Source organism: Henckelia pumila, chromosome 1, assembly GCF_033568475.1.
Source record: "Henckelia pumila isolate YLH828 chromosome 1, ASM3356847v2, whole genome shotgun sequence".
In the NCBI taxonomy this organism is placed as follows: domain Eukaryota; kingdom Viridiplantae; phylum Streptophyta; class Magnoliopsida; order Lamiales; family Gesneriaceae; genus Henckelia; species Henckelia pumila.
In genome coordinates, this window is record NC_133120.1 from 39,641,345 (window position 1) to 39,667,321 (window position 25,977).

The 25,977-nt window shown below is 40.9% G+C and overlaps 1 long non-coding RNA gene across 2 annotated transcripts; it reads right to left on the minus strand.

The window, feature by feature from the left end:
* Positions 1 to 3,810: 3,810 nt before the first annotated feature.
* On the minus strand, positions 3,811 to 5,201 carry LOC140893490 (uncharacterized). Of its 2 annotated transcripts, none has more exons than XR_012153190.1 (3): positions 4,997 to 5,201; positions 4,550 to 4,614; positions 3,811 to 3,871 (listed from the first exon to the last, which is right to left on the minus strand). It is a non-coding gene; the product is annotated as an uncharacterized lncRNA (long non-coding RNA). The 2 variants fall into 2 exon arrangements; XR_012153171.1 differs by lacking the exon at positions 3,811 to 3,871 and adding an exon at positions 4,395 to 4,477.
* Between the last annotated feature and the right edge of the window lie 20,776 nt (positions 5,202 to 25,977).

Consider the following 25,977-nt stretch of genomic DNA (forward strand, 5'->3'; position numbering starts at 1 on the left):
TCCTTCAATCAGGTCCACAAATGGAGGTTTAATCCCTCTGATAGATTGCACTAGAAAATCTATCAGAAGTTTTCTGCGAAGAGAATAACGAATTTGATTCGCTTATTCCAGACTGCAATTCAAAATCACAGACCGGAATTTCTCTGACAGAGAGAGGGAGGGGTCGGCCGAAATATTCTTGAGAGGAGGCTAGGGTTTCGAAATTTTGCTCTCAAAATTATGACCAGTTGTTTTTAATTTCTGTACTGTAATAACTTATTTATAATGCAGGCCACTAACACCTTAGGGCCCATTAGTCATAAGTTGAGGCCCGACAAGCAAAGCCCGCATGTTCAGAAATTAATATAAAATTCATCGTGACTCCGATTGATAAACCGATTTTACCAATGTGCACAGAAACCATTTCTGCACATTTTAAAGTCAAGATAAATTTTCCTGAATCCGAATTCAGTGGTTTTCAAAAATGTACATCCCTATGTCATTTTAGGAAATCCTACTCCCTTACTCTTATTTAAGAAGTCCAACTTCTTTATTCATTAAATTTAACTCTTTAAATTTAACTATCTCAACGGGGATTAAAACTCCATTACACTGTGTGACCCTCAATGGTTCAGGGATACAGCTAGCCGTGGGCTCACAACTCCTTGTGACTCGGAACAACGATTTCCGACTTGCCCAACGAATCATGGTAAAGCGCCTAGCAACATCGCCCCATGATTCCCTAGGTATCACTGATAGTGCCTACAAGAACCAGTAGATTCTGGTTAGCGTACAGTACGGTCCCTTCATCCATATATCCCGATCGAATCAACAACCATTGGTATATCGAGAGTCGCTCAAGATTCGATAACTATGCAATACATCTTGAAGATCAAATTAGTGACATCGCATGTACTACTAAGAAACCATTTCTTAAATCACATCAAGTACTCTGGCCAGAGATTCGTAACACTAATATCTCCTCAGATCGCATAGGATATCCACACTCGCAAGTATGTGGTGAATCCTTGACAACAATGCATCGACTCCTATATGTGTTGTAACTGTACCCAATCCCGACACCTGATGACCCCCATAGAGTCGGTAAACGAGTCAAAGCACAGTACTAGCATATAGAGTCTCCGATATGTTTCAAGTAGTAAGGACTAATGGTGTACAACCAAAACCGCGGACTTTATCCACTCGATAAGTGATAACCACTTGGAAAGTCCGGATAGGATAGTTCGATTATTCATCCTATGAATATCCATTTGCATGCTTCGAACATCTCCATGTTCCCTACCAATGAAACGTGGTACTCCGCATCGCAAATGCTAGTCTCAAACTCGAGCGATCCTTATCCTTATTATCGGACGGCTCAATCGACTAGGAACAGTTTAGAATATACAGTGACTATAAGATGTATTTCATGATAGACATCCCCATGTTCTACCACATCTTACATACACTATAGTATATTCAAGGTCTTTATCAAAACAACAATAGTATATCACAATATAACAATATGAAGAAAGATAAAGTCATTGCCATTAATAAAAGTGTAAATTATATTAAACAAAAGATCGTTTGTACAAAGAGTCATCAAAGCCCATAGCCACAAGTTGGCTCACTGGGCACCCACTCTTTCAAATACAATCAAAATCTGACAACCCAAGCACAATACAGTCGAATTCTAACAAATTCCCCTCGAAACAAAGTTCACAGTTCCTGATTAGTCGGACAGAAACAATTCCTCCACCCAAAGGTGAAGTAACAACTACTACTGTAGGCAACAATTCAGTTGGCAAAGCATGCAATAACACATATTTCTCAGAGATAAAGGAATGGGAAGCACCTGTATCTATCAAGACATGAGCAGAATGACCGAAAATCGAACAGTTACCTGCTATGACATCGTCAGGTGCTGCCTGAGCCTGATCCTCTGTCAATGCAAAGACTCGTGCTTGCTGTCTCGGAGGCTGATTTGCACTAGAGCTACCTCCCTGTCTGTTCTGCTGTTGCTGGGGTTGGAAAGAGTGCACTGCAGATGACTGCCTCTCCGGCTGAGCTGCAGGTCTAGACGAACTCCCACTCTGAGCTCTATCTCTATTACGTTGAGGGCACACTTTAGAGAAGTGTCCCGGTTGCTGACATGTGTTACAATTGCCGAAGACTCCCACACACTGATCCGGTGAGTGTCTTCCTCCACACTTGCTGCAGTACAAGGATGATGACCCAGAACTCGGTCCTGAACCGAATTGCTTCGAACCACTGGAACTGGATGAACTGTTCCCCTGTCTCTTGAACTGTTTACCTCTTGCCTTGTACTGATCCTTTCTGTTTCCCCCACTGTTTCCACCTTCATACCTCTGCTGCTGGTTCTGATGTTGAGGTGGCTGATTCTGGTACTGAGATGGTTGGTTCTGATACTGTCTCTGCTGCTGAGGTGCCCCCTGATTACCTCTTTGCCTCCACAAGCTTGCTTCTGCTCCCTTTGCGTAATTCATGGCATCCGCAAAGTTTCTAGACCTGTTGGTGTTAACCAACGTGAAGACATCGGGGTTCAACCCATTGATGAACTGATCTGCCTTAGCTTCTTCATCTCCGGCAATTAGCGGTGCAAAATGCAACAGACTATCGAACTTAGCCACGTACTCTTCAATGTTCAGATTCCCTTGCCTCAGATTTGAAAACTCTGCTCCCTTATCCTTACGATACGAGCTAGGGAAAAACCGCTTATAAAACTCAGATTTAAAAAGAGTCCAAGTAACCTCTGTACCTCTACTCTCAAATGCTTTCTTTGTCATGATCCACCAGCTCTTAGCACCACCACGCAGCTGATGAATTACTAACCTGATTCGGCGGTCATCTGTGTAGTCAATGGAATCAAACAACTGATCCATATCATCCAACCAACTCTCACAGTCAACTGGATTTTCTGAACCCATCAACAATGGCGGATTGAACGACTGAAACCTCTTCAGCAAGGTTTCCATAGGAGTCGCTGAAGCATCCAACTGATCAACCTCAGTGCTAGCTTTCTCAGTCGCAGGGATAACTGGTGGTGTGTTTCTGTTTATCACTCGACGAGGACCCATCTGATAATCAAAGGTTAGCACCCGAGATATCTCAATCGCTACAATCAGTGCCCTTACAACCGCTTGGAATACCGGATACCAGTCGGTAACAGAAACAATTATATCTCAAGTAGATCATGCTTTATAAATTAAATCACATAACCATGTAATTCAATAATTCTCAATAATAAAGCATGCTCGCATGGAATTAAGTAAATAGTTAAAATAATTCAAACACATGCGAGGAGCCAATACACGCAGACTCGATCTACCCGCTCACTCTAGTTCGACCAAGAATCTTAATGCTCTGATACCACTTAATGTGAGACCTCGTTTCTAAACAACTAATACCAGACAACAAGCGATAAGTAATCAAAAACCCAATAAATATATTTTTTTTAAAAGGAGGCTCGCGCGCCCGCGCTGACATCAGCGCGCCCGCGCTGACATCAGCGCGCCCGCGTCTACGCCCCGCAAAACCTAGCGCGCCCGCGCCAAAGGAAGCGCGCCCGCGCCGTCCCCTCGCCCAGAAAGGTTAAGGCACTGTAATAAACTCAATCAAAACCTAAACACTTGCATTAAGAGTATTTGACATTCCAATAACAATACAAGAAAGGTTTAGGGAAGAGCAACATTCAATTCAATAGCACCTACATCGTTTATTGCTTACAAAACATATACGAGAAGTTCGAATGACTAAACATGATCGCAAAACATAACTAGGTTGACATGCTGATTCGACTTCTAAACGAGTCTCACTTCTATCTCTTGCTCTGGACGCTAACCAGGTCTATGCTGACTTGATCCTGCCCTTCCTGTTGCCAAGTACACATACAAAACAAAGCAACAGCCGGATAACCGGTGAGAATGATAATCCCAGTAAAAGCAACATATCAAGTAATGAATATACAACATGCTATCAAACCACATATTCAAGTCGAAGTTAATGATATGCATGTCTTTAAAACCAGGATATCGATTCTGATAAACACGGGAGTATTGCTCTGCTTTTGGGATCCCGAGGATGAGATCACGTAACGACTCACCGACTCTCCCAATCGAGGTGGTGCCACGTATCCCACTCCTCTAGACTTTGAGCAACCATAATGAGTATGCTAGCACTTGGCGAAATACTACAACCTAGGCCACTCAATCATAGTTCCCAAACGTCTAACAAAAAGGGCGATTCTGCCCGCTGAAATCAAAGTAGGCTCAAGATGAATGCATAACAGAAACATAAACATAAGCCACATAACAAAAACTCAATCAATCAACAATTACAAGTTCCACGTGCTAGAACAAGTATCAATGCAATATGTGATTTAAAAAGGGAAAACTCGAGAACCAACAGTCCCGAGTATGCTATCCCGCTACGATGACTGCTTTTACCTTTCAATGCAGTAGTTCCAACTCTGGATAAGCTACAACAAAAGGTTTAATCAACAACTAAACAATCCAACAACAAAGGCAACGGTTCAAGGTAATCTCTTTACCGTTCTTCGTCCAATTCTCGACGACCAAATGCTGCTAACACAGGGCTTGACAACTCCAAACGAATCTGTTCAGATACAATCAAAGATCAATTACCATGATCGACTTACAAGCCAAGTTCAACAACTTCAAAAAACGGTTCAAATCTCCAAAACTCAAACCGACGGCATAACGGCTATAACTGAACAAACCGACAACGCAAACAGCAGTTCAATAGCGATATAACCTCATAAAAATTCTAAGACAACCAAAACAAAGCAAACCCATCAATCTCAAAATCCACATTTTCGAAAATGGCTTCCAAAAATCATAACAAATCCGAACGTCGCTCTAATTCAAAACCGACAGATAATAAACGATCAGAACTCTGTAGAGAACAACATACTCGAATCTCAAACGATTCTAACAACATCCAAAAACTAGAATGTATCCGATCGTAGAAAACTTACGATATAACGGAGCTCTCGCTGCAGTGATCGCTAAACTGCCTTCAGAAATAAATTCCAACGGCCGGATCGTGCTCGGACTGGAATCCCAAAGCTTGGAAAAGCTTGGAGGCGTGAGAATGGAGGGAGACGGCTTGGAGGGGATGAAGAAGACTTTGTCAACCAATTTCTAAGAGTAGATAATATATAAAATCCACAATTTGCGTTTTAGTCCCTGAAAAATCCAATTTTTGCAAAAAGGACCCTGATCAAAATCGAGTCGGCTCGTGAACTCTGTAATCTCCGATTAACTCAAATAAACTCATTTAAGATAAAAATGGGGCGTTACATCTTGCCTACGGACTTGCACTTCCTCCGTCTTTATCTAGTATTCACGAAGTCTTCCACGTCTCTATGTTGCGGAACTATCATCTAGATCCATCACACATTCTTCAGCCTGATGAACCCGAGCTAGACGAGACTCTAAGCTATCTTGAGCGACCGATTCAGATCCTCGATCGGAAGGAGAAGCAGCTCAGAACCAAGTTGATTCCTTTGGTGAAAGTGCATTGGAGCCATCACGGCGTCGAGGAAGCGACTTGGGAGACAGAATCCGACATGAGACAGAGTTTTCCTGAGTTATTCGGATGATGTGAGTTCTTCTTACTGTCATTAGTTCTTTATTATATCTTATGAGTTGTGATTCTTATTGATTTCGAGGACGAAATCTCTTTTTAGAGGGGGAGAATTGTAATGCCCCGATTTTATCTTAATTGAGCTTATTTGAGATAATCAGAGTTTCCAAAAGTTGAGGCCCGATTTGATTTTGATCAGGGTCTATTTTGAAAATTTTGTTAATTTCAGGGACTAAAACACAAATATTGGATTTTATATATTATCTACACTTGGTTGACTTGGTCATTCCCTTCATCTCCTTCCCCAAGCACGCTTCTACCATTGTAGATGCCCCATTTGAGATTCAAGCTTTCATATTTCAGTCCGAGCTTGATCCGTTCGTTGGAAATTATTTCTGAAGGCAGTTTAGCGATCACGACAGCGAGATCTTCGTTATATCGTAACTTTTTCTTTGATCAAATAAACTTTTATTTTTGGATGTTGTTAGAATTGATTGAGGTTATGATTGTGCTTGGCAGAGTTCTGATCGTTTATTCTCAGTCAGTTTTGAAATAGAGCGATGTTCGGAATTGTTATGATTTTTGGAAGATTATTTCAAAAATCTAGTTTTGAGATTTGTTGGGTTTGAGCCTTTATTGTTGTATTGCATTGATATGAGTTGATATCGATATTGTACTGCTGTCTGCGTTTCCGGTTTGATTAGTTTATAGTCGTTATACCGCCGGTTTGAGTTTTTGAGATTTTGAACCATTTTGAGTTATAGAACTTTGGCTATTGAGTTTTGATCGTCGTTGTTGATCTTCTTTGCCTCCGTACAGATCGTTTGGAGTTTGTAGAGCCTTGTGTTAGCAGCTTTCGATCGTCGAAGAATTGGATGAAGAGCGGTAAAAAGTTTACCTTGAGCCTTGTTGTTGTCTAGGTTGTTTAGATTTTGATATAACCTCTTTTGTAGCGTATCCAGAGTTGGAGCTAATTTCTTTGAAAGGTACAAGCAGTAATCGTTTAGTGGGATAGCATACTCGAGACAGTTGGTTCTTGAGTTTTCCCCTTAAAATCACAAACTTTCATCAATACTTGTTCTAGCATGTGGAACTTGTATTTTGTTGTTGATTGATCAATTGTTATATGGCTTAATGTTTTATGTTTTACTTATGCATTCATCTTGAGCCAAACCTTTGATTTCAGCGGGCAGAACGATTCTTTTTATTTAGACGTTTTGGGGGCAATGTTGCGAGTGGCCTGGGTTGTAGAAGTTCACCTAGTGTCAGCATACTCCTCATAGTCGCACCAAAGTCTAGGGGATAGGGATACGTGGCACCACCTCGATTGGGAGAGTCGGTGAGTTGTTACGTGATCTCATCCTCGGGATCCCAAAAGCAGAGCAGCAATCCCTTGTTTATCAGAATTGATATCTCTATTTTAAAGACATGCATATCATTCGTTTTGATTTGATTATGTTGTCTTGAAAGCATGTTGTTGATATGTTACTTGTATTACTTGTTATGTTGCTTTTACTGGGAATATCATTCTCATTGGAGTTATCCGGCTATTGCTTTGTTTTGTATGTGTACTTGGTAACAGGTGGGGCAGGATCAAGTCAGCGAAGGTCTAGTTAGCGCCAAGAGTGAGAGATAGAAGTGGGACTCGGTTTAGAAGTCGTATCAGCATGTCTATCTAGTTTATATTGGAACATGTTTAGATCTCGAACTTCGTTGTATATGTTGTATCGACTTTGCGAGTATTGAAGTTGTATGTCGTCGTTGCATGTATTATGAACCTCGTTATGATTTGAATGTATTGGACTTGAGCTTTGGCAAGTTTTTTGCTGTTATTTAGCTCTGTTCTATCACCGCTCGATCCGTAGATTTAACCGATCGAGCGATGACAATTGTGCCAAGTTTCTGTTTTGCATTTTAGTTGGCCGCTCGATCGGTTGATTCTTACCGATTAAGCGGTGCTGGTTTTACCTGGGCAGAAAGTTGGAACTTTTGGGCTTGCTCGATCGGTTGAATTCTACCAATCGAGCGAGGAACAATTTCAAAAAAAAAAATTCCTTTATTACTTTTAGTCTTGGATCTTGTATGCTTAATTGTTGTTTAATCCGAGATTAGTTGTTTAGAACCGAGGTCTCACACAGATACACAAATAATACTGGACGTGAGCTCTAAGCTCAATACAAAAGCACGGATAAACATACAAATATGATGCATGCAAATGACAGGGTATCCATATTAGGGATAATTGTATAGAAACTGCTCAGACTGGCGCCTGGGACATGAGCTCGTCACATCGGGGTCGCTAACCACTGCGCGCGACCACTCACTCCCGAATTTAGGATGCGGACCACGGAGTCCTCTTGTAACACCCGAAAATTTTTATACATAAATTCGTATGCATAATTAGGGAAAATAATTATTTAAAATTTATAATATTTGGGTTAAATGATATTTATGTGTTATTATGTGAATTATATGCATGATTTAAATTTATTTTAACATTTAACCCGCAATTATTGTATTTTTAGATTTTTGAGTAAATAAGTTATTTGATCGTGTAGACGGGACCGTGGACGGACGATATATCAAATTTTGAGCCAAAATATTTTATGAGATTTTATGAGCCTTAAAAATAATATTTTAAGATATTTTGTCAAGAAAATTTTTGTATTTAATTATATATTTATTTAAGGGTTGATTTTTAGCCAAAATAAGTCATTTTAATGACTTTATTAAATTTTAAAAATCCTCTAAATTATTATTTCGGGATTTTTGGTTTTATTATCAGATTAATAAGTTATTATTGAGTTTTTAAATATTTATTAGGTATGATTTTATCTCAAATTAGTTATTATCCTAATTTAATCCTATTTATAAAATTTTAAAACTAAAACCTATCCTACCCTACCCTAACCCCATTCAGCCGACAACCCCCTCTCCTCCACCTCCTTCCTCACGTTTCAATAGAGAACCAAGCCTCCATAGCCGATCCTTCAAGGATTCTTCAAGTTCTTCGTCCGTTTGCCGTCCCGGAGCCCCGTATACGCGTAAATCTTTGTAATAATTAACAAGGCATGTTTAGTTCTTTTCCTTGAACACCATATAAGCTATTAATCATGAACAATGTTTTTATTTCAGATTTCTCCTAATTATTTCGAAATTATGCAAGTTTTTGGTTGTTTGATGCATATATATGAGAATTCATGATCACGACTCATGTTTTGACTTGCATGGTTTGGTCCAGAGGGTCGGGTTCGAACCAGAGGTGAGTTAGGGTCCATTAGGGTCAGTTTTAAAGGTTGTTTCAATCCTGGAGTAGCTGGACAAAGGCTAGAACTAAGCTGTTTCAGCAGCTAGATGAGAGAAGAATTTTTGCATGGGAAAGAGGAGCCATGGCCAAGCCATGCATGGTTGGTTCGGGCCAGGGCTGGGTTAGGAGATGCTCCTGGATCTTGGAGAGGTCTTGGTGCCAGTGCTCCGGCCATTGGTGGCCGGAGTTGGTCGGAAAAGGCAAGAGTATAGGGGCTACCATATATAGAGAGCAGATTGAGCAATTCCGGGAAAATGGCTTGTACGGGCTGTAGGAATTGAGTTAAGGGCTGGTTCCAACTTGGTTAGAACCCCAAAACCTTGAGGAAGGTTGTGTCAGCAGGGCTCCGACTGTTAGTAGTCGGATCTGGGCGGCTAAATCCCTTAAAGGGCTGAGATGCTGCTGCACGCGCAGGCCGTGAGGAGAAGGAAGGGGGGAGGGCTCGGGTTGGTTTCGAGCTGGGTTTTGGGGCTGGGTTGGGTCTGGGTGGTCTGGGGTGTCATGGGTCAGGTCAGTAGGGGTTCGGGTCCGGGTTTGGTGGGCCGGGCTCGGGTATTTTAATTTTTAATTAATTAAGAGTTTAATTAGTTTTTGGGCTTTAATAATTAGTTAGAAAATTATTTGGACCTCCAAATAATTTTATTTGGACCTTAAATAATTTATTTAAGTTAGTCCAATGATTTTTATGGGCTTGGGAGCCCATGAGAATTTTCAGGCCAGTCAGTGCATTTTTGGGCCAGTCTAGAGTTTTATTGGGTTTAATTAAGTTAGTGGGCTTAATATTTTTATTTAGGCCCAATTAAGTTTAATTAAGTTATTTGGGATAAAACATGATTTTTGGGCTTAGATTAAGTTAATGGGCTTAAATGTTTTATTTAGGCCCAATTATGATTAACGACATTTAATTAAAAATTTATTTCTATTGGGCTTTTATTTAAGTTTAATGAGCTTAGAGTGAGTGATCAGCAGTCTGGACCAACCCATGAAAAATAACTAAGTCCGAAATATATATTTAATTATTTTATGCATGAAGTTTATATTTTAAGTATAAGTATATTTATTATGAAAATAAATTAAATATATATTACGGACATATTTTTAGTGCATGCATTCATGAAAATTTACTTGTTATGATTGAAAGAGTGGGTGCCCGGTGAGCCAACTTGTGGCTAAGGGCTTTGATGACTCTTTGTATAAACAATCTTTTGTTTAATATAATTTACACTTTTATTAATGGCAATGACTTTATCTTTCTTCATATTGTTATATTGTGATATACTATTGTTGTTTTGATAAAGACCTTGAATGTACTATAGTGTATGTAAGATGTGGTAGAACATGGAGATGTCTATCATGAAACACATCTTATAGTCACTGTATATTCTAAACTGTTCCTAGTCGATTGAGCCGTCCGATAATAAGGATAAGGATCGCTCGAGTTTGAGACTAGCATTTGCGATGCAGAGTACCACGTTTCATTGGTAGGGAACATAGAGATGTTCGAAGCATGCAAATGGATATTCATATGATGAATGATCGAACTACCCTATCCGGACTTTCCAAGTGGTTATCACTTATCGAGTGGATAAAGTCCGCGGTTTTGGTTGTACACCATTAGTCCTTACTACTTGAAACATCATTTAGACTCTATATGCTAGTACTGTGCTTTGACTCGTTTACCGACTCTATTGGGGTCATCAGGTGTCGGGATTGGGTACAGTTACAACACATATAGGAGTCGATGCTTTGTTGTCAAGGATTCACCACATACTTGCGAGTGTGGATATCCTATGCGATCTGAGGAGATATTAGTGTGACGAATCTCTGGCCAGAGTACATGATGTGATTTAAGAAATGGTTTCTTAGTAGCACATGCGATGTCACTATTTGATCTTCAAGATGTATTGCATAGTTATCGAATCTCGAGCGACTCTCGATATACCAATGGTTGTTGATTCGATCGGGATATATGGATGAAGGGACCGTACTGTACGCTAACCAAAATCTATTGGTTCTTGTAGGCACTATCAGTGATACCTAGGGAATCATGGGGCGATGTTGCTAGACGCTCTTACCATGATTCGATGGGCAAGTCGGAAATTGTTGTTCCGAGTCACAAGGAGTTGTGAGCCCACGGCTAGCTGTATCCCTGAACCATTGAGGGTCACACAGTGTAATGGATTTTTAATCCCCGTTGAGATAGTTAAATTTAAAGAGTTAAATTTAATGAACGAAGAAGTTGGACTTGTTATTTAAGAGTAGAGGAGTAAGATTTCCTAAAATGACATAGGGATGGCCATTTTTGGAAATCACTGAATTCGGATTCAGAAAAATTTATCTTGACTTTAAAAGGTGCAGAAATGGTTTTTGTGCACATTGGTGAAATCGGTTTATCAATCGGAGTCACGATGAATTTTATATTAATTTCTGAACATGCGAGCTTTGCTTGTCGGGCTTGAACTTATGACTAATGGGCCCTAAGCTGTTAGTGGCCTACATTATAAATAAGTTATTGCAGTACAGAAATTACATATAACAGGTCACAAAATTTTCGAAAAACCCTAGTTAATTTTCTAAAAGGTGGCCGCCCCCTCTCCCTCTGCTCTAGAAAAATCCAGCCTGTGATTTTGAATTACAGTCTGGTTTAACGGATCAAATTCGTTAATCTCTTCGTAGAAACTTCTGATAGATTTTCTAGTGCAATCTATCAGAGGGATTAAATATCCATTCGTGGACCTGATTGAAGAACAGTTCGTCCATCAGTTCCAGGGATATACAACAAGAACAGAGAAATCTGTTGGTGTCCAAAATCTCGATTCGAGATTAAAGGTAAAAATTTTATAATCGTTATTTAATTTTTACACACACACAATTTAATCGTAAGGTTGATACCTATTATGGAATCGTTCCATACAAAAATTTTAAACTTTCGCTGCACCGGGTATCAATCCTAATTGATCTGATCGCCGCGTTCTCCAACAGTGGTATCAAAGCCAGGTTGCTCAGATCAAGCGATTAAATTAATCGATTGTACAAAAATTTTTTAGGCCTCGGTTTTTGAAACAAAATAAATATTTTAAAAATAAAAAAATATTTTTTCGGGCGAAAAACCCGGGCAGCGATTGGATCGCTGCCCGGGGCAGGGGCAGCGATCGTCGCTGCCCGGCCCGAGCCCTACGGGGCGCGGGCAGCCCGGGAATGTCCCGGGCGGCCCGCGGAAAAATTAATTTTTAATTTTTTAAATTAAATTTTAATATGTTAAAATTCTATTTTTGGTCCGATCGAAAATCGTTTTTGATTGGTCCACGAGGCGTCGGATCGAATTGTTCGAGTCCGGAAATTTTAAAATTGATTTTTGGATAAATTTGAATTTTTGGAAATTTTAATATTTTATCCTTAAATTGAATTTTGAAATTAATTATTTTTGGTACAATTGATGATAAGATATAATCTTATGGATATATTGAGTAAAATATGATTTTATGTATAAAATTGGATTTTATAGATAAAATATGATTTTATTTGATAAAAAGATAAAATATGATTTTGTATGTAAAATAAGATTTTATGTATGAAATATGATTTTATCCTTTTAAATTTAAATTGCCATTGCATGTTATCCAATAAATTAATTTTGAATTAAATGTTATTGGATAAGGATGATCGATTGCCATGACCAATTTTGTAGGTGTATGTTAGGAATTTACATTTGTTTTATTGTTGTTGGTTTTATTAATGGGCCTGGTTTATGGCCCAATATGAATGTCATATGTAATAAAAGTGGGCTTGGTTTATGGCCCGTTCCCACCCCTTAAAAATGTATCCCCTACTTGTCATTGTTATTTATTGTAAATACATTAGATTTAGTGGGAATCAAGATTTGAAGATGGAGGTGGGCCCAGCAGACAATAAAGAGAGAAGAAATGTAAATTGGAAGCAAATGTAATAGGATTGCATTGCATACTGCATATTACCTAGGATTGGACTAAGAATCGTGATTGACATCCACGGGTCGATTAGAAATGGAATCGATCATCCTATATAATATGTGATATTATAGTTGTATGCATGTTTTAGACATAATTGTGTGAATCCGGCAAGCATACAAAAAATTTTGAAAATGATGAGACAAATTTTTATAATTAAAAATCCCTCATTTTAAATATGATTTAAAATTGATATCAAGATAAATAAAGGAAATTTAAATTTGTTTAAATGTTCCTACCTTCCATCAACGATCAATGTATGAGATGCTACCCGCGGATACGGTCCGGCTCATATTATTGGGGGGGCCCGTTCGTCGGAAAGATGTACATTGGATCGACACATGTTGTAAGTTGGGTGGAACTCCCATGGGATCGGCTCATATTATTGGGGGATCCACATGGCGACCGTCCATCACAACTTAATATTGATGGGTCATCTTGACATGTCACAATAATCGGCGTCATATTATTGGGCCCTTATTGGACATGAGGTAAAAACGTGGAGGTTTCTTTGGAAGGAATTGGGCTCTACCTTTTGAAAATTATGGTTGGCTAATATTATTCGGGACCATAAGTTTGTCAATTGGACTCCATGTTCTCACTAAGGAAAACAGTTTCCCGTTTTCACTAGAGGGTAGTGAAATCGTTAAAATAGTGGGAGTGAGATTCATAAAATAAATTTTGCCTATTTTATGTCTTAGTAAATTAATTAAACAATCATCGATAATTGTCTGTTTCATCTCAGTATATCATTATGATGAATCTTCGTAATCCACATGTCTCAATTCTCCAACAAAACAAACTTACTGGCGCAAACAATACAGAATGATTCCATAAGTTAAGATTGTCCTAAGTTCGGAAAAGATTTTCTAAGTGTTAGAAAAGGCTTCTCCGAAAACAGCCCCGGCTGATGTAACTGCCGAAAGGTTGGCCGAACTAGAGAAATGGTTGGACCATGATCTCAAGGCCAAATGTTACATACAAAATTGGACAAGTCTAAACAAGTTTGCCATCACTACAAGAAACCCGGTTATTGGAAACGTAACTGCAAGGAATACCTCAAGCAGTTGCGAACTGCGAAGGGTATGTTCTATATTGAAATAAATGTTTCACTTAATACTACTTCTTGGGTATTGGATACCGGATGTGGATCTCACATTTGCAATGATTTGCAGGTGATGACAAGAAGTCGCAGGCTTAGAATGGGTGAGACCCAGCTGAGGCTCGGAAATGGTTCCAGAGTTGAAGCTAAAGCCGTGGGAGATGTTTATTTAATTTTGCAGAACGGTTTTAAGTTACTTTTAAGAGATGTTTTATTTGTTCCGGATTTGATTAAAAACATTATTTCTGTTTCTATGCATGATAGAGATGGTTATTCTTGCAATTTTGTGAATGGGATTTGCAATATTTACAAGAATGAATGTTTAATTGGAAATGGACAACTTGAAAACGATCTATACAACTTAAAACTAAAATACGTTCCAATAAATTATGTTGATAAACCGGCAACAACAAACAAAAGGAAAATCGATAGCCAAAACCCGGCAAGCCTTTGGCATGCTAGGCTAGGTCATATTTCCTTAAGGAGGATGAACAAGCTAGTGGGAGAGGGCATGTTTGATATGTCTGATATTAACTCTCTACCTACTTGTGAATCCTGCCTAACAGGAAAAATGACTAAATCTCCTTTTAAGGGGAAACCTGAGCGTAGTCAAAATCTGTTGGATTTGATCCATACGGATGTTTGTGGTCCATTTAGAGTTGGGACTCAATATGGCCACACCTACTTCATTACCTTTACTGATGATTATTCAAGGTATGGGTATTTATATTTAATGAAATATAAGTCTGAAGCATTTGAAAAGTTCAAAGAATTCAAGGCTGAAGTAGAAAACAAGCTAGGTAAAAGTATTAAAGCACTTCGATCGGATCGAGGTGGAGAATACTTGAGTACCGAGTTTTTGGACTATCTAAAAGAGAATGGGATTCTCTCTCAGTGGACTCCTCCTATGACACCACAGCTTAATGGTGTATCGGAGCGTCGTAATCGAACTTTGTTGGACATGGTTCGGTCCATGATGAGCTTCACTGAGCTTCCACCTTCGTTTTGGGGCTATGCGCTTGAAACGGCGGTATTGTTGTTGAACAACGTCCACACTAAAGCAGTGGAGAAAACACCATACGAATTATGGAATGGCAAAGCTCCTAAGTATTCGTACTTGAGGATTTGGGGATGTCCTGCTTACGTGAAGCGGACAGTGGGAGATAAGTTGGATAGTCGATCCAGCTTATGTTATTTTGTAGGGTATCCGAAGAATTCAATCGGATATTATTTCTATTATCCTGCTGAAACAAAGGTGTTTGTTTCAAGGAATGCCACCTTCTTGGAGAAGGAGTTATTATTGGATAAGAAAGGCGAGATGATGGACCTCGAAAAAATTCGAGAAGAACCCGAAATACAAAATAACGATCCTACACCTCAGGAACCATTGATAGACACGCCTGTACCTAGAAGATCCGAGAGGACTTCTAGACCTCCTATTCGATATGGTCTTCTTCTTGAAGGGGATCAAGATGAACCCGATGTTGGATGTGATCCAAGAAACTTCAAGGAAGCAATTTCTGATGCGGATTCAAATTTATGGCTTGAAGCTATACAGTCGGAAATAGATTCGATGCATACAAACCAAGTTTGGTCTTTAGTAGATCCTCCCGATGGAATTGTTCCAATAGGGTGTAAATGGATCTACAAGAGAAAGCTTGGGCCTGATGGTAAGGTATTGACCTACAAGGCGCGATTGGTGGCGAAAGGTTATACTCAAAGACAAGGAGTTGACTACGATGAAACCTTTTCACCAGTTGCAATGTTCAAGTCCATAAGAATCCTTATTGCCATAGCTGCATGGTATGACTATGAGATATGGCAAATGGATGTGAAGACTGCTTTTCTTAATGGAGACATTAAGGAAGAGATCTATATGAAGCAGCCTGAGGGGTACACATCCATGGGAAGCGAGCATAAGGTATGCAAGCTTCAGAGATCAATTTATGGTCTAAAACAAGCATCAAAAAGTTGGAACCAGAAATTTGATGAAACAATAAAAGATTTTGGTTTCATCAAGAATCCGGAGGAACCATGCGTGTACAAGAAAGTAGTTAAGGATGCTGTGACATTCTTAGTACTTTATGTTGATGACATCTTACTCATTGGGAATGATGTAGGGATGTTGCAGTCAACAAAGATATGGTTATCAGGTAGATTCTCGATGAAGGATTTGGGTGAGGCATCCTATATTCTTTGGATACAGATCTATAGAGATAGATCTAAGAGAATGATAGGACTCACTCAATCAACCTACATCGACACCATATTGAAACGGTTTTCAATGGATGGGTCCAAGAGAGGACATCTACCCATGTGTCATGGAGTTTCTCTATCCAAGTCTATGTGTCCCAAGACGGATGAAGAGATAGATAAAATGACACATGTACCATATGCGTCAGCCATAGGTAGTATTATGTATGGGATGATATCTACCAGACCGGATGTAGCATTTGCTCTGAGTGTCACGAGCAGATATCAAGTTAATCCCGGTCAAATGCATTGGAAAGCCGTGAAGGACATTCTTAAGTACTTACGAAAGACTAAGAATATGTTCATGGTATATGGAGGAAGAGAACTAAAATTGGAAGGCTATACCGACTCTAGCTTCCAAAGTGACGTGGATGACTCGAAGTCAACCTCTGGATTTGTGTTCATGCTCAATGGCGGTGCTGTCTCTTGGAAGAGTTCCAAGCAGGACACCACAGCGTATTCCACCACTGAAGCTGAATACATTGCAGCATCAGCTGCTGCTAAAGAGGCCGTTTGGATGAGGAATTTCGTCCAAGAGTTGGGCGTTATTCCTGAAGTTGTTGGTCCAGTCCCGGTGTACTGTGACAACACGGGTGCCGTTGCTCAGGCAAAGGAACCAAGGTCTCATCAAAGATCCAAACACGTACTGAGGAAATACCATATCATCCGGGAGATTGTGGAAAGAGGAGACATCACTGTCGAAAGAGTGGCCTCTGCAGACAATATCGCTGATCCACTTACTAAGCCCTTGCCAGGACCATTATTTGACAAACATCGCGAAGCAATGGGTCTACGTAGTATGACTAGTTGGCTATAGGGCAAGTGGGAGATTGAAAGAGTGGGTGCCCGGTGAGCCAACTTGTGGCTAAGGGCTTTGATGACTCTTTGTATAAACAATCTTTTGTTTAATATAATTTACACTTTTATTAATGGCAATGACTTTATCTTTCTTCATATTGTTATATTGTGATATACTATTGTTGTTTTGATAAAGACCTTGAATGTACTATATTGTATGTAAGATGTGGTAGAATATGGAGATGTCTATCATGAAACACATCTTATAGTCACTGTATATTCTAAACTGTTCCTAGTCGATTGAGCCGTCCGATAATAAGGATAAGGATCGCTCGAGTTTGAGACTAGCATTTGCGACGCAGAGTACCACGTTTCATTGGTAGGGAACATAGAGATGTTCGAAGCATGCAAATGGATATTCATATGATGAATGATCGAACTGCCCTATCCGGACTTTCCAAGTGGTTATCACTTATCGAGTGGATAAAGTCCGCGGTTTTGGTTGTACACCATTAGTCCTTACTACTTGAAATATCATTGAGACTCTATATGCTAGTACTGTGCTTTGACTCGTTTACCGACTCTATTGGGGTCATCAGGTGTCGGGATTGGGTACAGTTACAACACATATAGGAGTCGATACTTTGTTGTCAAGGATTCACCACATACTTGCGAGTGTGGATATCCTATGCGATCTGAGGAGATATTAGTGTGACGAATCTCTGGCCAGAGTACATGATGTGATTTAAGAAATGGTTTCTTAGTAGCAAATGCGATGTCACTATTTGATCTTCAAGATGTATTGCATAGTTATCGAATCTCGAGCGACTCTCGATATACCAATGGTTGTTGATTCGATCGGGATATATGGATGAAGGGACCGTACTGTACGCTAACCAAAATCTATTGGTTCTTGTAGGCACTATCAGTGATACCTAGGGAATCATGGGGCGATGTTGCTAGACGCTCTTACCATGATTCGATGGGCAAGTCGGAAATTGTTGTTCCGAGTCACAAGGAGTTGTGAGCCCACGGCTAGCTGTATCCCTGAACCATTGAGGGTCACACAGTGTAATGGATTTTTAATCCCCGTTGAGATAGTTAAATTTAAAGAGTTAAATTTAATGAACGAAGAAGTTGGACTTCTTATTTAAGAGTAGAGGAGTAAGATTTCCTAAAATGACATAGGGATGGCCATTTTTGGAAATCACTGAATTCGGATTCAAAAAAATTTATCTTGACTTTAAAAGGTGCAGAAATGGTTTCTGTGCACATTGGTGAAATCGGTTTATCAATCGGAGTCACGATGAATTTTATATTAATTTCTGAACATGCGGGCTTTGCTTGTCGGGCTTGAACTTATGACTAATGGGCCCTAAGCTGTTAGTGGCCTACATTATAAATAAGTTATTGCAGTACAGAAATTACATATAACAGGTCACAAAATTTTCGAAAAACCCTAGTTAATTTTCTAAAAGGTGGCCGCCCCCTCTCCCTCTGCTCGAGAAAAATCCAGCCTGTGATTTTGAATTACAGTCTGGTTTAACGGATCAAATTCGTTAATCTCTTCGTAGAAACTTCTGATAGATTTTCTAGTGAAATCTATCAGAAGGATTAAATATCCATTCGTGGACCTGATTGAAGAATAGTTCGTCCATCAGTTCCAGGGATATACAACAAGAGCAGAGAAATCTGTTGGTGTCCAAAATCTCGATTCGAGATTAAAGGTAAAAATTTTATAATCGTTATTTAATTTTTACACACACACAATTTAATCGTAAGGTTGATACCTATTATGGAATCGTTTCATACAAAAATTTTAAACTTCCGCTGCACCGGGTATCAATCCTAATTGATCTGATCGCCGCGTTATCCAACAATGATTATGATCAAGTGTTGAGAAAAATATTTTTATGATGGGAATTGAAGTAGTGTGACAGCACAGAGGTGGTTACCCACTATTTATGTTAAAAGGTAGTTTACTACCAGCACAGAGGTGATTTATCACCGCCACGTATGTTGGTTCAGGAGACTGATCAGTCGGCACAGATTTAGTCACACTTATTGATAGGACCATATTATGTTTCAAAATGTCATGCTCAACTATATTAAGTATGTTTATGATGTCAAGTTATGTTTATGTTCAAGAATAAGATTAGTGATGTTTATGGCAAGAAGATGAAATATTTTATGCAGGCATGCATGTACACATATATGTATTAGTATGATTATGTGATGCATTATTTTAACCTTATTATAAAGGATTAGACATGTTGAGCCCCTAGGCTCACTACGCTTATATGGTGCAGGTGAGTCAGATGATTCTTATGTTGCTCCTACCGGTGGCGAGGACGTATTAGCGAGCTGGTAGTGGATCCCGTGACCATTGCCTTAGAGCTTTATTATGTTCGAAATATTTTATCAAGGATTTTAAACACGTTTCACTTTATTTATGTTTATTTTTGCATGCATGGGTTTGAATTTTGAGTTACAGATTTTTATTAATATTGCATGTTTCAAGATTTTTATTTATTTAAGTTATTATTAAAAAAATTTATTTTTTAGTATTATTTTTAAATTTTATACATATATGTATGGGCATATATGTATAGTATTATTTTTAGTATATAAAAAAAAAAATTCCGCATTTATTAGTAGTAGATGTTTCACCTCTAGATACCAGTACCTAAGGGTACTCGACATCAAAACGTCCAAACAGGGCTGAGAAACCCTAACTAGCTCATCTCAAAAGATGTACAGGCACAATATGATATGCACATGCCACATAACGATAACATGCAAACACATAAATGCAACATATAAGCATGCATATCCGCTGGAAATCTCAGTTAGTATTAACGTACCTTACTACAGGCAGTCCTAGCAGTCCCACTCTAGGTTCCAAGTCTATCATCAACTCTAGCTACAATGCAAATATCCATGCATTATCTAATAAGCTTTAAAGGCCTTAACTAAGCTATTGCATACTCCTAAATAATTTAAGGAGACCATAGCTATACCTGCGTCCGTCTTCAGCCCACTGATGACGACTATCCCGCAGCTAGGGGCACACCCCTGCTGCAGCTCCACAGCCTCGAGCACGGCTCTACTAGACGAGCACTGTTCTGCTACTATGTCAGACACCGTCTGACTATACTAAACATATTTCCAATTCCAACTCTAAAATAAGAGTACCCAAAGCCCTAAAATAGAGCCACGCAGGAGAAGGAGAGGAATTCGAAATTTTCATAAATGAGAAGCTCGGACCCCATATTTATAGGAGACGATCGGACCGTCCGATAATGCCTTTGGAGCGTTCGATCTTCTTTGGACCGTCCGATCGCCTCATCGGATTGTCCGATCTCCGCCACGCTTCCAACCAATCTCATGCAACCATACACCTGTCCCAAACACTGTTCGGATGGTCCGATTTGGCCATTTGGATCGTCCGAACTCAATATTACGTCATCTGTGACTTCAGCCATCTGATGATACGATTACACGTGTCCTTGTTCCAGTTCGGATCATCCGAACTCCACTTCAGAGCGTCCGAACTGCTCACATCCTCCGAACTATCTCCCGAACACAGCCACTTCGGATGGTCTGATCCCAGATCGGATCGTCCGATCCCACTCGCCCCTTCGGACTATTTTCATGTGTTTTGGATCCATATTTGAACTCCGTTAATCCGTCTGGAACTTCCTTAATCATGTTTTACTTAATCTAAACATGATCACATGATTAATTACTCATTAATCATTAATCTGGATACGGGCTACTACATTCTCCCCTCCTTAAAAGATTTCGTCCTCAAAATCTAGGGAAATCCCGAGAATGTAACATAGACCACTTGTCCAATTCACCAATAATTCCGATTTGAAACATCTGGTCGAATAACCTTTGACAACCTAAACCTCGCTAAACCTGCAGGGTCTGTTTAATCACTGAACCACATAAGAACTTATACTCTGTTTAGAATCCTCAATGATTCTAAACTCGCACGCCTTTAAAGATCACCCTGGAAATCACTGCCTTTTTATCCGTAATCCTGCTAGAATTGCGTAACTCTACTGACTACCATCAGTTACCCATCGTTATCCGCAAACAACACGACACATTCAATCCAAATTGCCGAGTGTATCAGCCACACGGACTAAAAATCTTAGCGATGAAACTCCTGATAAGATCGTAACTAGTCATGTAGTAGCCCATAACCAAAATCAATAATTAAGGAATTAATCATAATTACTTGGATAGAGTTCGGAAGCTCCGAAGGTGAGTTCGGAAGTTCCGAACGGAATCGGAAGCTCCGATGCAGGATCGGAAGCTCCGATGGTATTACGTCAGGCATGACGTGTGGTTAGATCGGAAGCTCCGATCAGGATCGGAAGCTCCGATCACCCCTATCCGAAGTCAACAAATTATATTTTGACACGTGGCAGATAAGGATCTTCGGAAGCTCCGATGGCAGGATCGGACATTCCGATCGAGGTTCGGACGTTCCGATCGAGGATCGGAAGCTCCGATCGTTGTCTATAAATAGAAGGCCGAGGCTTCACTTTCATTTGCCAATTCCGAGTTTTCCTTTCCATTCTAGTCCTATTCGAGTTGTTCTAGCCTTCCTAGGCTTGACCCGGTGGTCGGCGAGGCGTTCGGAAGTCGTAGCGGAGTGGTGCCCAAGTTCTGGAGGCATCGACATCAAAGGGCTAACGACGGACGAAGGTATAGCTTTTTCTTCCTATAAATATTTAGTAGTATGCAATAGCTTAGTTAAGGCTTTTAGAGCACTTTAATGATAGTAGTATCATTTGGCAGTGTAGAGCAGAATATAGGCGTGGACCTAGAGTTGGTAGAGCTTGCACTGTTTTGAGGTACGAAAGTACTGTTCGAGATATCCTGACTGAGTATGCATGTATTATGTGACTGCATGATTTATATGTCATTGATTTATGCTGCATTCATTTGCATACTGAGCTATCTCCTTCGAGATGTCTGTTAGTAGGGTTTTTCCCTATCCTGTTAGTGGTTGGACTTCCATCGATTTGGGTCCGGCATATCAACTTGTATTACGGTATGGGAGCCCCCTCCTGAAGCGACGGCACAGCGTGCTACATACCAGGGCCCGGTCTGTCTCTGTTATCTGTTCCTTGACCTCGAGTTATAGGGAGTTCACTTTGCATGCATGTATACTCATACTCTCGTACTGAGCGTTTTATGCTCACGTCTCGTACTCTGTGTTTTTGGACACCCTATTCCATGGGGCAGGTTTGCGATTGGACAAGGCGGGTGGATCCAAGAGGGGCTAGTCAGTGGTTGACCAGCTGGAGCTTCGTCTAGGTTTTATTTCTGTTGTATTGAGGTTGATACAGCTATTCGATTTGGTTGTATATTAATTGGATAAATTACAGATTCCTTTGCTTGGGATTGTATAATGTTTATGGTTTCCGCAGTTTCATTCTGATTTCTGTTTAATTAAGTTAATTGCATGCCTAAGTTCTGTTAGTAGGTGATCCGGGTAAGGGTCACTACATTTATGGTATCAGAGCATGCAAAAGTATTCTTGGGATTTAGTCTTATCATGAGGTATTTTTGTAGATGGCAGATCGTGATGACCAGAGTTCTCATGGCAGTATTGGTGGGCGTTGGGGTGATGCCGACCGAGAGCATCGTCGAGAACGGCGTCATCGTCATCATGACGACGAGCGTTTCACTGTGCGTCGATTCTTAGCTATGGGTCCTAAGCCCTTAGTTGGAGGTGAGTCTCCGGAGGATGCGGAGAACTGGTTAGACCGCATGGAGACAACTTTTTAGACTTTCCAATGCACCGAGGAGCAGAAGATGGAGACCCTGGGTTATCTTCTGGATGGACGTGTGCGCAGGTGGTGGAGGTTTACTTCTGCACCTTTTGTTGCGGCGAGAGGAGTGGCCACCTGGGCCAAGTTCCGCACAGCTTTTCAGAAGCTGTATTTTCCTCCTGCACTCCGTCAGTCGAAGGCAGGCGAGCTATTGAGTCTGCGACAGGGAGCCATGTCTATCGACGAGTATCAGCAGAAGTTCTTTGATCTGCTATCCTATTGCCCCGAGATTGCCGACAGCTCTGGGATGAAGTATAATCTGTTCCTTCAGGGCCTTAACCCTGAGATACATGACCGTGTGGCGGTTGGCGATGACATGTCCTACGAGGGTTTGGTTAGCCGTTGTCACCAGGCGGAGGACAGCATCCGGCGGAATAGGTCTTTCTCTCAGTCGAGACCTGCTAGTTCTTTGGGTCCCCGTGCCCAATTTTTCAAGAAGTCTGGATCTACTTCTTCTTCCTCTGGCTCTGCTGGTGTTGTCCTTTACGGTAATAAGGACAAGTGTGATCACTGTGGGAAGAACCATCCATCCGACAAGTGCCGCAGAGCTTCTGGAGCTTGTTTCCGTTGTGGAGAGACTGGTCATATCCGGAGGGATTGTCCACTGTCTGGGGGAGGAGGTTCTGGTTCTGGTTCAGGATCTGGTTCTCAGGCCACCATTCAGCAGAGGTCGCAGGGACAGCCTGCTGGGAGTTCTCATTTGAGGCCACGAGCTTCTGGCCAGGTGTTTGCCTTGAGGCATGATCAGGCAGTGGAGGAGAATGAGAAAGTCATCGCAGGTACATTTCTGCTTTTTGGTATACCTGCTCTCGTACTTATTGACACTGGTGCATCTCAAACCTTCATTTCTGCACGTTTTGTTAAGAGGCATAAGTTACCATGCATTGCACTAGACGTAGTGATGTCTGTTTCTACTACGACGAGCCAATCTGCTTTGGCTAAGCGTCTAGTGATGGGTTGCCCTTTAGAGTTTGAAGGGAACATTCTGTTAGCGAATCTCATGGTCCTGGCGATGGACGATTTGGATTGCATTCTGGGAATAGATATGTTGACTACCTATCGAGCTTTAGTGGACTGGTATCAGAGATTAGTACGCTTTCATCCGGAGGGGAGTGAGAGCTGGTTTTTCTATGGTGAGGAAGCGCGACCCCCGATGCCTTTGGTATCAGCTTTGAGAGCCTGTCGAGCTCTAGAGTCTGGCGGGGAAGGCTACCTTATCTATGCAGTTGATTTGTCCGCTGAGAGTATTGGGATAGAGAGCATTCCTGTTGTGAATGAATTTCCAGATGTATTTCCTGATGAGATTCGGGGTTTTCCTCCTGCTAGGGAAGTCGAGTTTGGCATAGAGTTGATGCCGGGTACTTCACCTATTTCTCGAGCACCGTATCTTCTGGCTCCATCAGAGATGCGTGAGTTGAAGAATCAGCTACAGGATCTGTTGGACAAGGGGTACATTCGTCCTAGTGTATCTCCTTGGGGAGCTCCTGTTCTCTTTGTAAAGAAGAAGGATGGGTCGATGCGGTTGTGCATTGACTATCGGCAGCTGAATCGAGTCACTGTGAAGAACAAGTATCCGTTGCCTCATATTGATGACTTGTTTGATCAGCTGCAGGGCACGTCAGTTTACTCCAAGATTGACTTGAGATCTGGGTATCATCAGTTGAGAGTCCGTGATCAGGACGTAGCCAAGACTGCATTTCGTACTCGCTATGGGCATTACGAGTTTCTAGTGATGCCATTTGGTTTGACTAATGCGCCGGCTATATTCATGGATTTGATGAACCGTTTCTTCAGGGAGTATTTGGACAAATTTGTCGTGGTCTTCATTGACGACATCTTGGTGTATTCGCGTAATATGGAAGAACATGTTTCTCACTTGAGATTGGTACTGCAGACTCTTCGAGATGAGCAGTTATACGCCAAGCTGAGCAAGTGTGAGTTCTGGATGGATAGAGTGGTCTTTCTTGGCCATATCATATCCAGGGAGGGGATTTCCGTTGATCCAAGCAAGATTGAAGCGGTACTTAATTGGTCGCGTCCGACGACAGTTGCTGAGATCCATAGTTTTCTGGGTCTAGCAAGGTATTATCGTCGCTTCATTCTGAACTTCTCTCAACTAGCTCGACCTTTGACGCAGCTTACCCGCAAGGGTGTGGATTTCGAGTGGTCCTCCGAGTGTGAGGAGAATTTCTTTGAGCTTCGATGGCGGTTGACTTCTGCGCCGGTGTTGGCATTACCGTCAGGATCTGGAGGGTATGTGGTATACACGGATGCTTCTCTTCAGGGGTTAGGTTGTGTCCTGACTCAGAATGGGCATGTGATCGCATAAGCTTCTAGACAGCTGAAGCTTCATGAGGACAACCATCCAGTCCATGATTTGGAATTGGCAGCCATTGTGTTTGCTTTGAAGATCTGGCGTCATTATTTGTATGGCGAGAAATTTGAGATCTTCACCGACCATAAGAGTCTCAAGTATTTGTTCACTCAGGCGGAGTTGAACATGAGGCAGAGACGTTGGATGGACTTGCTTAAGGACTATGATTGCGAGATTAAGTACCATCCGGGAGCTGCTAATCTCACCGCTGATGCTTTGAGTCGCAAGGTGCGACTATCCGCACTTCAGACTTGTTCGATGTCTAGTGCGATCAGTGACTGTTGTACTTCAGGATATACTTTCAAGCATAAGAAAGGTATGCAAGGTATCCAGATGCTTGCGATATTATCTGAGCCAGCTTTGTATTCGCGGATCCGAGATGCTCAGATGTCTGATTCGAAGTCCCAGCGTTTAGCTCGTCTAGCTAACGAGGGTAACTCATCTGGATTTCATTATCAGTCAGATGGCTTTCTGTGTTTGTCTGGTAGGCTTGTGATTCCGCAGGATGAAGAGTTGCGAGAGGAGATTTTGTCTCAGGCACATCGCACTAAGTTGAGTATTCATCCTGGGAGAAACAAGATGTACAAGGATCTACGTACTCGTTTCTGGTGGAAGGGAATGAAACGCAGTGTTTATCAGTTTGTTTCGAGATGTTTGGTGTGTCAACAGGTCAAGGCAGAGCACCGACGACCTGG